The sequence below is a fragment of the Rutilus rutilus genome (assembly GCF_951802725.1).
Source record: "Rutilus rutilus genome assembly, chromosome: 3".
Classification (NCBI taxonomy): Eukaryota; Metazoa; Chordata; class Actinopteri; order Cypriniformes; family Leuciscidae; genus Rutilus; species Rutilus rutilus.
Genome location: NC_140211.1, coordinates 15123196 through 15137181, shown reverse-complemented (window position 1 = coordinate 15137181; position 13986 = coordinate 15123196).

Here is a 13986-nt window from a genome sequence, read left to right as displayed (position 1 = left end):
ATTCATTAAGTAATACATTTGCAAGTCATATTTTATTTTGAAATAAGCACACCTTCAATCGTGTTAATCATAGGCTATACCTAATATGCCGAAAATGGCTTTGTTAATGTTTCACATTCAATTACATGAATCACATTTTCAATTCAAAATGGTGGAATTCGACAAAAGGTTGAGTTGTTTGCATCACTGGATATAGCTGATCATTTAACATTTATATTGTACTAGAAGCTATCAAAAAAAGAAATGTTTAGCTTCTGTAACCTGTAACCAGTTCTGTAACTGTAACCTAAAAACAGTAAAGCCTGCCTTCTGTGATTTGATTGGCAATCTCAATCATTTTGACAGAGTGATGACATATTTTGGCTAACCCGGAAGTTAGCATCACACTGGTTCCCTCGACAAAAACCCAATACACTGTAAAAAATATAGTTTAAATGATTTATCACAACATTTTTTCTTTTGCCAAAAAAACTTAGATAATGTATTTCAGATTACATATTTTGAGTTTCTGTTGATTAAACCAATCCCCATCATTGTATCAATTAATTTTTTTTCTAACTCAAAATTTAAATGCAACCAGGTTACTTACTTTTTAAAAGTCCCCTGTGGTGAAAATCAAGCTTTTAATGTTAGTTAAATGTCTATGTGGTGTTTTTAATATGCTTTTAATATACCAAAGACAGTCTCAAAAACTTGGTTTGAAATTGCTGGTGTTTCTGACATCACAAACTACCTTGTAACCAATCACGTCAACATGTGATCATCAACGAGTGGATCCCTGAGCTGGTGTGAGTGAGTGGAGGCGGGGCTAATTTGCATATTCATAGAACTGCGTATACTAAATGAGGCAAGGGTGTAGAGTTACATTCAAACTATTTTAAGGCATAAATATATATTTTTCCAAGGAAAAAAATTTTCAATATGTAATTTTGGTGATCAAAGGTGAGTTTTAAGGGATACAATGATTGACTACAGGGGGATTTTAAGATAAACCAACAAATTTTCGCAGTGTATAGATTTTTCCAGGCTTTTGAATTATCGAAAAAAAAGAAAGAAAAAAAAGTCTGTGATCAATAAAAGTTTATGATACTTTTCTTTACTTGTCCTTAACCTTAGCCTAGACTATAAATGAACTAAATCATGATTGCTTGACTTCAACGTTACCAACTCTAAACTTCTGACAGCTCTTTCAGGCTTTATTAAAGGTATAGCGGAGGATTTCCCCGAATTTTAGAAAAGAACCGCCCTCTCCACTTTTTGAAAAAATGCACATGCGCAACACTTTACCTGCTCCCGAGAGGGAACGCCTATTAAACGTGTGCACGAGATAGCCTAGTTCTCCTCGTGCACGCTCTGTTTACAAGTTGCTGTCGGCATGGCTCATACAAGCCTACTTTCCATTACCTGTCGAGTAGAAACTTCGCGACTGAGGCATCAGTGGGAAGCCCAACCTGTGCTTTTAGCGCACGCCAGCGTGTGAAATATTCTCCCAAAAACACTCTGGTCTTGTTTCTATCTTCAGGGGCCTTTCTCTTCTTGTCATACAATTCGTAGACACTTTTTCTCTTGCGACCCTCAGACATTTTGAAAAAACCCGGTGAGAACGGGCGAGCTTCAATGAATGACTGAAACCGTAGCTCACCACACACATATACACCTGAAAGTGCGCATGCGCAGAAAGCGAAAACTACCTAGGGACGAGCACGTACGACGGCCTTACGTAAACATATCACCAGAATGATTGACAACTAGGAGGACCAATAGTCTTGATGATCCACCCGAAAAAGAAAATCCTCCGCAATACCTTTAAAAAACATATTCCCTGAAAGTGTGAGTGCTGAAATGCTTACCCGTTTCCGGGTTTTGGTCTACAAAAGTACGTCATCCCTGCAGCACTCTGTTGATGAGTGTTGTTAGAAATAATGGATTAATTAATAATGAATCATAAATATTTACAACTTAACCTGCATACATACAAATATAAATCTCTACTGCTTGTTTGTGAAAAAATAAACTATAATATCAGCCAGTAATATATTAAAAGTTGGATAGTATTTTCTACCTGCATAGCAAATATTGGCTGTGTGATTGTTTATATCGTTGCAAAAAGTAAATGATCTCACAGCTCAATATATAAAGTTGGATATGCATTACATCCAATTGATCCGCATACATACAGTAATCCCATGGGGTGATATATTCTATATAGCATATCTCAACTGCTTGATTGATTCTATTGTTGAAAAATGTTAAATATATTATCGCCTAGCTCTAATCTGCAAATGCAACTATATGGCATGAAGACATTAAAATATTATGAACATTACCATCATGATTTTCTGTAAAGCTTCTTTGAAACAACGTGCATTGCGCAAAGAGCTGTACAAGTAATTTTGACTTGACTGCCTGCTGAGGCAAACCAGGTTAGAAATTCAGAGCAGCATCAAGAATATCAAACAATGTGGCCATTTGATCGGGGCCTGGTAGACAGAAATGAGGAATGGGGAGGTCCGGTGTTCGTGCCCAGCGGTGCGCTGGTTAATTGCGCTACTAATGAGCAAATAGAAGCTGTGCAGCTTTTGCAGGGAGGTAATCGGGTAAAGATCCTCACCGTGCCAACTTCCAGTGCCCAGGATGGGATCATTGACAAAAGGCATCCACTCGACCCTAAACAACAGAAGAAACAAGGTGTTTCAGACAGGTCTGCCTCACAAAAACAAAGAAAACAGGCCCACTGCTACAGCCCTGAGGAATCACTTTAAATGAAGCAGGAAGAAGGAAGGCATGCAACAATCATCATCACTCACTGTGAGGCTGTAGGGGACGAACGGGACTTAAATCATTCACACACAAACACAGCATGAGATAGACTTCTTGCTAACATGTTGAGTCTTAGATTGAAGGGGTACATTTGTAGTTTTTACTTTGTGATAAAAAAAAGTAATGCACACCTGCTTTGCATTGCACAATAAATTCATAGTGATAGCCTGGGAGCCTGCCACATATCGGAAACGGTAATGTGAGTCAGTAGGGCAAAGGTCATCGCTCATCCTGCCAGCTTTGTTTGGGAGTGTCAACTTTCCTTTAGAGCATAATATACAAATCAAGTGAGATCTCAACAAGCAGCTTTTCCCAGACTACTTTTTAAAGAGACTACTTATTTGTAACCACAGCCTAGAGGCGGGTTTGCCTTTCTGTGAGGAGGCTGATTCGCTGTAAGGCATGTTCTTCTCGCTTGTTTCCATTAATCAAGCAAGTGTATAAATAAATAACATGTTGTATATGCTCCTTTTTTCATTCAGCATGGAATTGGGTCAACCGCACACATTAACCCGTTTCATTCTTCCTCAGCTTCAGCATATTTCCTTCCTCCCTCTCTCTCTCTCTCTCTGTCTCTCTCTCTCTCTCTCTCTCTCTCTCTCTGCCCAGATGCACTGCAGTTTAGCAGCAGCTGGATTCAGTTGAGGAGTAAAGAAAGTTTTGTCTTTAAAAACCTGTTTTTAGGGAGTGTAATGGGAACTGAGATTTGAGGTTCCACCCCTTTTTTTTTTTTGGCTTTTTAACTTTTAGCTTTGTGGCCAATTCTATATTCTAATGTACTCACACAAGTTGAGAATTTTTAGCACATTCTCTTTGGGGAAATGGACCAAAAACACTGTGCTGATTACTTATTCTGCACTAAACAGATGCCCATTTAATGCTCTTTAGAAAAAGAAAAAAAAAAGGGGGGGGGGGGGGGACATATAATTAAAACTGTGGCTCTGTTAATGGTCTTTAAACGTCTACAACAAGTAGAGTAGCCTGATTCTCAAACTAATGACTCTTATGAGTCAGTTCTTATGATGAATCAGGTAAAATACTTCGAAATCAGTCAAGACTCTGAACCAGTGGTAACCCCTTCCCCATCACCCCCAATTTTGGCAAGTGCTGCATACATGAAATGCCCAAAATAAAAAGGTTACTGCTCATAAGTAATTCTGAATAGAAACATAACACACATACATTTAGAAAGCCAAAACTTGAGAGTTTATAGTTCAAGACTCAAAATTAACCAGACTGTTATTAATATTGAGATATATAAGCTCAAACATATTTTGAACTAAAATAATCTGGGATCACCAGTGATCCCTGACAGGTAAGGGGGCCCCCCATTTTCCAAGTATTTTTGATATATCTGCTGTAATGACAAAGCTATTGGTGTGGGAATATATGAAAATTATTAAATAATATAATTTAAAAAAATCTCATAAAAAAAAGTTCACACTCTTTATGACCAATGTAATTTACATGAAGATGTTTGTTTTTTTTACTCACAAATAGCCATTTCTACTTGCTGAAATATTTTAGCGCTTTACATACAACTAGAAAAGAATTCTATTCATTAAAGAAACTTTTATGACTTTCCAAGATTTTATTGATTTCCACTACTTTTCCGGGTCAAGAAAATGTTCGAATGGTTTTCAAGGACTGTGGGATTCATGGTTCTTAAATAAAATCGACTGTTGTTAAGGAAACAAATTAAAATAAGGAATGTAATGTCCGTTCACATCTCGATTTTTAGCAGTTTTAGTTCATTTTAAAGCTTATTTTAACTGCAAAGTGTTACTTTTGTCATGACAAACTCAAAATCATCTCACTTAACGCTTGAGACTTGCAACTTCAACTAAACAAAAACATTAAAATATGTAAGTAAAAACAGTATTGTTCTGTTTAGCAGTCACTATCTTAGATAAGTTCTAAAAATATATATATATATCATTAATGCAGTCATTAAAGGTGTCGGAATTGGAACCAGAATTTTTACGTTCCGTACGATTCCAATGCCTATTCTTGAGATGGTAGAGACGAACAGGAATCAGATTTGAAGTTCCATTGACTCCAGGCTGCATTGATTTCTGTTTGGAAGATGGCCAGACCCTAGGCAGTGGCAGTAACAGCAGTAACTCTCTCTCTCTCTCCCTCTCTCTCTCTCTCTCTCTCTCTCTCTGTCTCAGCGCAGGAGCCGCTGCATCGAGGAAGAACTCTCTCTGAATGCAAGCCCTGTTCTCAACTTGTGGGTCATTCCTCCAGAGCTCTGCTATCTGATCACAAACTGAGTAACTGGCTCCCATACAACCTAAATCAAATCCAAAGAAACCTCTGGCTGATGTGGAAGAGACATCTTTTGTTTTGCCAATTCAACAAATGCAATATTTGTTGCCCCAACACATGACACATTTATATCCCTACCTCTGATCTGAACACAATCTCATTGACACAAACTGCATTGGGTTCACAATTCAGAAATGGCATGTCCTTGTGAAGGTTTGCATAGCAGGATTTTTTTTGCTGTTAGGTGTTAGTGAATGTGAAGGATGCAGTACTCACAGACACCAGAAGGGGGAGTTTGACAAAGACGTGTGTACAGTTCAGCAGTTCTGTGTAGATTCGCTCATATATCAGTCTGTGTTCAGCATCACTGAAGAACCAGGAGAAACTTCTCACAGATGAGCCGCTACATCTACAGTCACAAAGCATCACTCATCACGGTCATTTTCCAGAGCGCCTTCTGAAAGCAGAGGACGAAATGACAGGTTTTGATTAGAAAAAATATCAATCACTATGAGATCTGAATAGCATAATAGCAACTGTTTTCAGAAATGTTTGTGCAAGCAGCAAATCAGCATTTTACTCCAATGGTTTATGAAGGATCATGTGACACTGAAGACTAGAGTAACGATGATGAAAATGCAGCTTTTCATCACAGGAATAAATGACATTTTAAAATATTCAAATAGAAAACAGACATTTTAAATTGTACTGTGTTTTGATAATTTTGTATAATAAAATAATAACATGATTATTGTAACTTTCATTTGGCTTTTTGTTAGTAATTAATTGGATCATTCATACTGTAATTAAATACATGAATATAATGCAAGAATAAAACTTTTTACCACTTTTAACAAGAAACCTTCATTAAGGTTTGTCATACCGACAAAATCGTCATTAAGAAATCTACTTTTTGCAGTGGAATGTAAAACGCCACTGTAAAATTTGTTTAAAATTTGTAAATGATTGGTGTTTCATTGCTCCAGACCTGTGAGGTTGCCATGCATCGCCAGCATTACCTTACTCTAAAAACAAACCTTGCTAATTCAGAGAGAACTGACTGAGCCTCTAAAGAGAAATACTCGACTCTGACCCGCCACCCTCTGTCCGACCAGTCGTGGGTCATTCTGTCTGACAAATGTTCCATTTAGCTATTAGCCATTTTAAGACTTCAACTGATAGACTGAGATGTCGGGGTTGGTGGTATGCAAAACTTCATATTACGTTATGAGTAATTTAATACCTTGATATCTGTATATGTCACTATATTGTTATTTTGGCAAGAATTCAATGAAATAATGTTTCATTGATAAAATGATCATATGGTAATACCTACAGTTGTGGTCAGAATTAATGGCACCCCTGGTAAATATGAACAAAGATGGCTGTAAAAAATAAATCTGCATTGTTTATCTTTTTAATCTTTCATTCAAAAAAATTGCACAAATCTAACCTTTCGTTGAAGTAAAAGAATTGAAAGTGGGGGGGAAATCACATTATAAAATAAATGTTTGACCATAATTATTGGCACCCTTTTATTAAATTTTTTAAATCTCCTTTTTCCAAGATAACAGCTCTGAGTCTTCTCCTATAATGCCTGATGAGTTTGGAGAACACCTGACAAGAGTTTAGAGACCATTCCTCCATACAGAATCTCTCCAGATCCTTCAGATTCACAAGTTCATGTTGGTGCTTCTTCTCTTCAGGTCAGGGAACTGGGACGGTCATGGAAGAAGCTTCATTTTGTGCTCCGTAACACATTTTTGTGTTGATTTTGATGTTTGTTTTGGATCGTTGATGGGAGATCCAACCACGGCCCATTATAAGATTTTGGTTTTGATTTTTTATCTGTTGATATTTAATAGAATCCACGATGCCATGTATCTGAATAAGAAGTCCAGGACCTCCAGAAGAAAAATATGCCCACAACATTAAAGATCCAGTGGTATATTAAATTGTACAAGGGGTACTTTTTATCCTTGTGTGCACCAAACCCATCTAGCGTGTTTGCTGCCAAAAAGCTCTTTTTTAGTTTCATTTGGCCACAGAACCCTGTGCCGTTTGAAGTTCCAGTCGTGTCTGACAACCGAATTTGCTGGAGTTTGTTTTTGGATGAGCGAGGAGGATTTTTCTTGAAACCCTCCCAAACAACATGTGGGGATGTAGGGGTTGTTTGATTGTTTTTTTGTTTTGTTTTTTGCTTCTGACCCCACGACTCAACTAATCTCTGCAATTCTCCATCTGTGATCCTGGAGAGTCTTTGGCCACTCAAACTTTCCTCCTCATCGTGCATTCAGACAAAATAGACACACGTCCTTTTCCAGGCAGATTCGTAAAATCTTTAGTTGATTATAACTTCTTAATTATTGCCCTGATGGTCAAAATGGGGATTTTCAATTCTTTAGCTATTTTCTTACAGACACTTTCTATTTTGTGAAGCTCAACAATCTTTTGCTGCACATCAGAACTTACTCATTGTGATGGATGATTATGGGAATTTGGCCTTTGTGTTTCCTCATATTTAAACTCCTGTGAAACAGGAGGGACTGTTCCTAGTCCCCCTGGTGTGCTAAAAAAAAAAGGTAAATATTAATGAGAATATACTTCAGAGATATTTTACTCGTAAAAAATTATAATTGTGGCCAACGTGTTTTGGAGAAAAACATTTATTTCATAATGTGATTTCCCCCTACTTCAATGAAAGGTTAGATTTTCGCAAATTTTTGGAATGAAAGATCAAAAGGATAAACAATGCAGATTTATGTTTTACAGACATTTTTTTTATCATATTTACCAGGGGTGCCATTAATCCTGACCAAGTGTATTTCTGGATTATCCAATTGAATATTTACACAATTTCAAATGAAAGTTATATTAAAATATACACTGCTGTTCAAAAGCTTGGGGTCAGTAATATTTTTGTGAAATACAGTAAAAACAGTAATATTATGAAGTAACTTAAAATAACCCTTTTCTATTGTAATATATTTAAAAATGAAATTTATTCCTAATGCAAAACTGAATTTTTAGCATCATTCAGTGTCACATGATCATTCAGAAATCCTTTTAATATGCAATTTGCTGCTCAAGAAACATTTCTTATTATTATCAATGTCGAAAACAGTTGTGCTGCTTAAGGTGTTTTTGCTTGTTTGTTTTTTGTGGAAACCATTACATTTTATTTTCAGGATAAGTTTAAAAGAACAGCATTAATTTGAAACAGAAATAAAACATTATAAATGTCTTTACTGTGATATTAGAACAAATTAATGCATTCTTGCTGAATAAAATATTTTTTCCCTTTCCCAAAACAATACATACATATATATATATATATATATATATATATATATATATATATATATATATGTGTGTGTGTGTGTGTGACTGACCCCAAACTTTTGAATAGTTGTGTATATGATTAAAAATCATGAAGATTTACAGTATATGCTAGCTATCTTTGACAGCTCTTGCTCCAACACTGAGAGTCATAATGCATCTGCACATTTATTATAGAACTAAATCAAGCTTGAGGAGGTGGCGTTTGCGCTTTTATCATACTTGAGTAGAGGACATTTCAGGTCTTAGTCTCCCTTATGGTGAAAATTAGACTTCAAATAACTCCAGAGAGATCCTCATGTTGTTCTACTGACGAGAAACATGCGCTTTCTCTCAGGAGTATGTGTAATACAATGTGTGTGGCCGTTTCTAAATCAATATGTCCGCTTCCAGGCCCAGACTTTGAAGTGGTACTCATGATGAATCAGGCATTGGAACAAATGATGCCGTGAATCAGACAGGAAACTAATGTTTGAGGGGCACAATTCTGCTCTAACCTCCTCTGCCATTATGAAGTATCATCATTACTGTTCCTAGCAATGAAAAACACGCAGTAGTTAGATAAAGGCCACGTTAACGCTTCACTGGCTAAAGCACTGTGTAAAATTGACCAAGATATTCCAATAGAAAACTGACTGAAGTTGTTCTGTTCGACATTTTGGTCTAAACTGAGGTGCTGACCTGGACAAAGTAGGACAGTTATTCCATATCATATATTATCTTGTATATCTTTGCTTATTTAATTTAGATAGCCCATGGAAAAAAAGTCACATTGAGGTCCCTATGCTGTTTTTTTTTACTTTATTTATTGAATTTTATTTATTATAAATGATTTATTTATTGTAAATGCAATACATTTTCGACTCTCTTAATCCCTCAGTGCAATGCACCCAGTATTCAATTTCTCCTTCTAATCAATGTCAAAATGTTTGAGATGACCAATCAAATCAAAGTAGGAAGGCTTTATGTTCACAAAAGCTGCTGAGTGTAGAGCGACGCTTCAGTTAATGTCATAAAGCGGTTTTCTGAACTTTTGTCCAATTTTGGCAATTTAAATAGAAAATACATCATTTACGTGATTCATGCAATTCGGAACTGTTCAATGTGACGAGACAAGAAACATTAACAAAGTCGTTTTCATCATATTCTTAGGCATAAGATTAATAATCAATGTGCACATATTGTGACTAAATTTAATAAACTTATTTACCTAGTTTTCCTGGTAGCCTTCAGTAAATTCTCTTGTCTAAAAATGTATTCTTAATATCAGTTATAAATATCAGATCCTATGTTTACTTTCTTCACTTGCAAAGAAAAATGTGTCAATCAAAGCTCAGCTTTGGGAAGAGATGAGATACAGGGCAAGATAAGGAGACTGAGAGAAAAAGAAAGAGAGAAGGTGATGGAGATGAAAGAGGAGGAGCAGGTATTATTATGCTACCGACCACTGCACTGACATGGTTTGAAAGCTATAATTGGTATCTAGTTTTTTGGCCTTCAAATGTCTTAAAATGCTCATATGTGGATACGGGAAATCAAAATTTTCATGGGGGGAAAGGGTTTTGACATGCCCCTGAACTCCCCAAGCAAGCTTTTGGGACCTCAGTCATTATAAAACCCTGCGTACGCCCTGGACAACAATGCAGCGTGGTTGAATCTTGTATGTTTTACAGTATATAGGCTGGTATTTTTACGTTGGAAGTATACAGTACACTGCAGTACAATAAAGTAATGGGCAACTTACACACACACTGTCTATGGCACCTAAAGTCTGCACATAGACACCATAATGGCTAAGAAAACTTTCAGGAAGCAATGTAACACAAATGCAAAACAGGAGAAAGGTTTTGTAAAGCTATTTAAAAATGTGCCAAAACAATACAGAAGAACAATTGGGCCTGACAAGCTTTTTAACAATGCACCCGCTCTGTGTTTTTTGTTTGCACAATGTGGAGGCTAAAATAATTCAGTAATTGTAAAACTGTGTTGGATGAATAAAAGTTAATTTTGCAGTACACAATTGGCATTTAATTATCAAGACAATTAATGTAACTTGCAATGAGATGCATAAAAGTTCTGGCGAAAACACGCATTTGGCAATAGCGAGGCTGTCTGTATTTGCTTTCCGCCTGCTGATTGCCAGACTTTAGAGGCTGTCGTTCTGGTGCATTCGAAGCCGACGGCAACAAAACATAATGAAATTGTCCCTCACAGACTTTGCAGTCAAAGCGGCCCTTTAAAAAGTCCCTCTGTCACAGTCAGATCAATATCTGCAGATAACAACACAACACCTCACAGCATAATGAAGTGCTCACAGGCATGAACACAACCAGGACCGGGACGAGAGAGAGAGAGAGAGATCGAGGAACAAAGATGGAGGATGGACAAATGAATTATATCCAATCACGCTCACTTAAAGGGATAGTTCACCCAAAAATGATTTTTTTTTATTTATTTTTTATCATTTACTCACCCTTGTGTCGTTCCAAACCTGTATGAGTTTCTTTCTTCTGTTGAACACAAAAGAAGATATTCTGAAGAATGTTGGTAACCAGTTTACGGTAGCCATTGACTTCCATAGTATTTTTCTCTTCATACTATGGAAGTCAATGGCTACCGTCAACTGTTTGATTACCAACATTCTTCAAAATATCTTCTTTTGGCCAAAACTTGTTTTTAATGACCCTACAAGTTCGATTAAAAAAGAAGATGATAAACAAGGCAAAAGAAGGTATTTTGAAGAATGTTGGTCAAACAACAATGGACCCCATCGACTTTCATTGTATAAAAAAAAAAAAAAAACTGTCCCACTCATGAAACTGTTAGATAAAAAACTAATAATATTAGGCCTAAATATAAAAAGTAAAAAATATATAAATAATAAAAACTATAATAGTAAATAAATAATACACAGGGGAGTAAATGATGACAATTTTGGGTGAGCTATCACTTTAAGATTGACTAAAATCTCCACAGAACCCAACTATGACCTTCTAATAAAAAAATAAGATGGTTCCAACACTGAACCTTTATTTTTAAGAGTGTGTAATGAAATTCGGTGTATATATAGCCTATAAAAATGGGAAAGCTCAGTCTTTTAATTCCCTCTGGGCCACAGGGTGGGCATTTGTCTATTTTGGCACATTATGCTGGGCAGAAGTGGGCAGCGGGCATCAGGTGCTGTGCCCATCTTTGATCCGCCACACCAGCTGTCTACACACAGCCGGCGCAGGATCCCGATATAACATCCTTTATTTTGCATAACCTCCACTTAAGACACATCATACACGTCTAAAACAGATACAAACCAGAGCCGAGAGGAGCAAAGTTCAATAACACACTGAAAGGAGAAATATCGAGTATAACGCTAGGATGTCTTCAGGGTTATATTAACATCTAGAAATGTTTATGTCTACAACAGAGCATCTCATTTCCATGTTTCCATAGCAAAGAATTTTTATGGGCTGTTTTTAAGGATCTTGTTTATGTTCCTACGCCTTTTTTCTCAAGCTATAGGAGCTTTTGTCAGCAGATGCCTGACGTCTGACCTGGCAGCTCTAAGAGCGCGTTCGCTTATGAAATCCATCATGACATTAGCTGGCAGGGTTAATGGTTTTAAAAGCAAAGAACGGCTGCTGAAAGAGAAGAGAGCGCTGTCAGACGCATAAACATCCCTCGTCTTTCATAAGCTCCCGGGAAGATGGTGTGGGGGAGTCGCCTCGGTCCAAAAAAATACACAGACAGGAGGGGGATACGGCATCTTTTCCTCTATTGCGCTGTTTTTTTTTTCATTCGTTCATTCTTTCTTTGTGGTATTTGACCAAGTGCTGCCTGTGAGAGTTTGTGTGGGTGGACGGGCCGGATCCATCAGCGAGACAGGTCTCTCTCTCTTTCTCTCTCTCTCTCTCTCTCTCTCTCTCTCTCTCTCTCTCTCTCTCTCTCTCTCTGCGTGAGTGCAGGTGTGTTTTCTGCTGGAGATGTTGAGTTCTCCCTCGCGCGCGCTGTGTGTACTGGAGTGTGGTAATTGAGCGGCAGTCTTGCTGGGACTCAGCCCAGATGGAAATTGTTTTGGGCGAAGGGGAAGAAAAGGTGGAAAAATCTCGGAAAAGAGGAAAGATAGAAGTCCACACTGGCACAGAATTCGTCATTATAAAAGTCTATGGCACTTTGCTCAAAAAGGATTTAAAATAGGGGCTGAAACGCATAAACAAAAAGTTTTCTTTTTCTTTTTCAAGGTTAGTTGAAGGTGCTAAACTTTCAGAACATTTTTATTGCGAAGCTCAGGGTGTAAAATGAAATATTATATAAGCCGTGCAATTTTTGCATCTTTGTGTCTAAAAACAGTTTAAAACCATTTTTGCATGAAACAAACATCAGTTCCTTTCGGTTTATTTTAAGGTGTTCTTTTTACAGTGCAATTATACATTAAAGTACAGAGTAATATTAATTAACAACGTGCTTATAGGTGCATGTAATTATGCATAATTTACTGTTATTACTATAGTAAGTACATACAATGTAACAAGGACACTGTAAAATAAAGTGTTACCTTTTTTTCCAAAATAAAATAAAATAACCAACCTCAAACTGAATGGTATATAAAAGCTCAAATTATCGTGATTTTAACGGTAAAAGACTGTAAAAATGCTAGAGTGAAAAACTGTTAATTGGTTAACAGAAACTTTCGTACTATATATGGTGAATAACTGTGATAGATCTTACCGTACATTTTTACAGTAAAATACCATTAAATTTACCGTTTTTGGAAGTGAATAAGAACAAGTCATTGTGTAATTTACAGTGTGAAAAACAGTTTTTGTTTCTTCATAGTTTTTCTTAGTTCTTTTCTAATCAGTACATTAGGGGTTTATTTTACATTTAATGTTGTTAAATTAATGTTTATTTCATTTTTAAAATTCCATGCGTGTTACCATGATGGTGTTTAGTGTTTGTGTGAATGACACTGTGGAGCTTCTATATATCACTATCAACTTTTTGTGTGGAAAAGCTGCTTGTGATGAGCTTTGATTCATCATGTGACCTTCATCACCACTGTGATTGGTTGTCAGTGTATTACAATGGTACAAAAAGATATTCAATAAGTCAGTAAATTCACATTATATCAGATAATGAAATATGTTTATATTATATTATATTAAATAGGTTTACTGTAAAGTTAAGTCTGTAAAACCTAAAATGTTGCTACCGTATTTTTTGCGGTAGATTTCTGGCAACCACAGCTGCCATTTTTTTACCCTAAATTTAACAGATTTTTTATCTACAAGGGGTATGTGAACTGTATAACTGCATCACGTGTGTTCTTCTGTACCAGAGTTTCTCAAACTTTTAATAGTTTTTCCCCACCAAACTGTTGCATTCTCCACAATCTAGCACTCAGACCTGGCCTGACATTTCAAACTGTGTCTTGAGTGTCCAAATGCTTTTAGGATCACTTCAGACAAAGAACCCACCTCGCTTTCCCTACCTTGACTTTCATCAGTGTAAGTGCCTTATATATAGTGAGGTCCAAAAGTCTGAGACCACTATTTAGAAGTG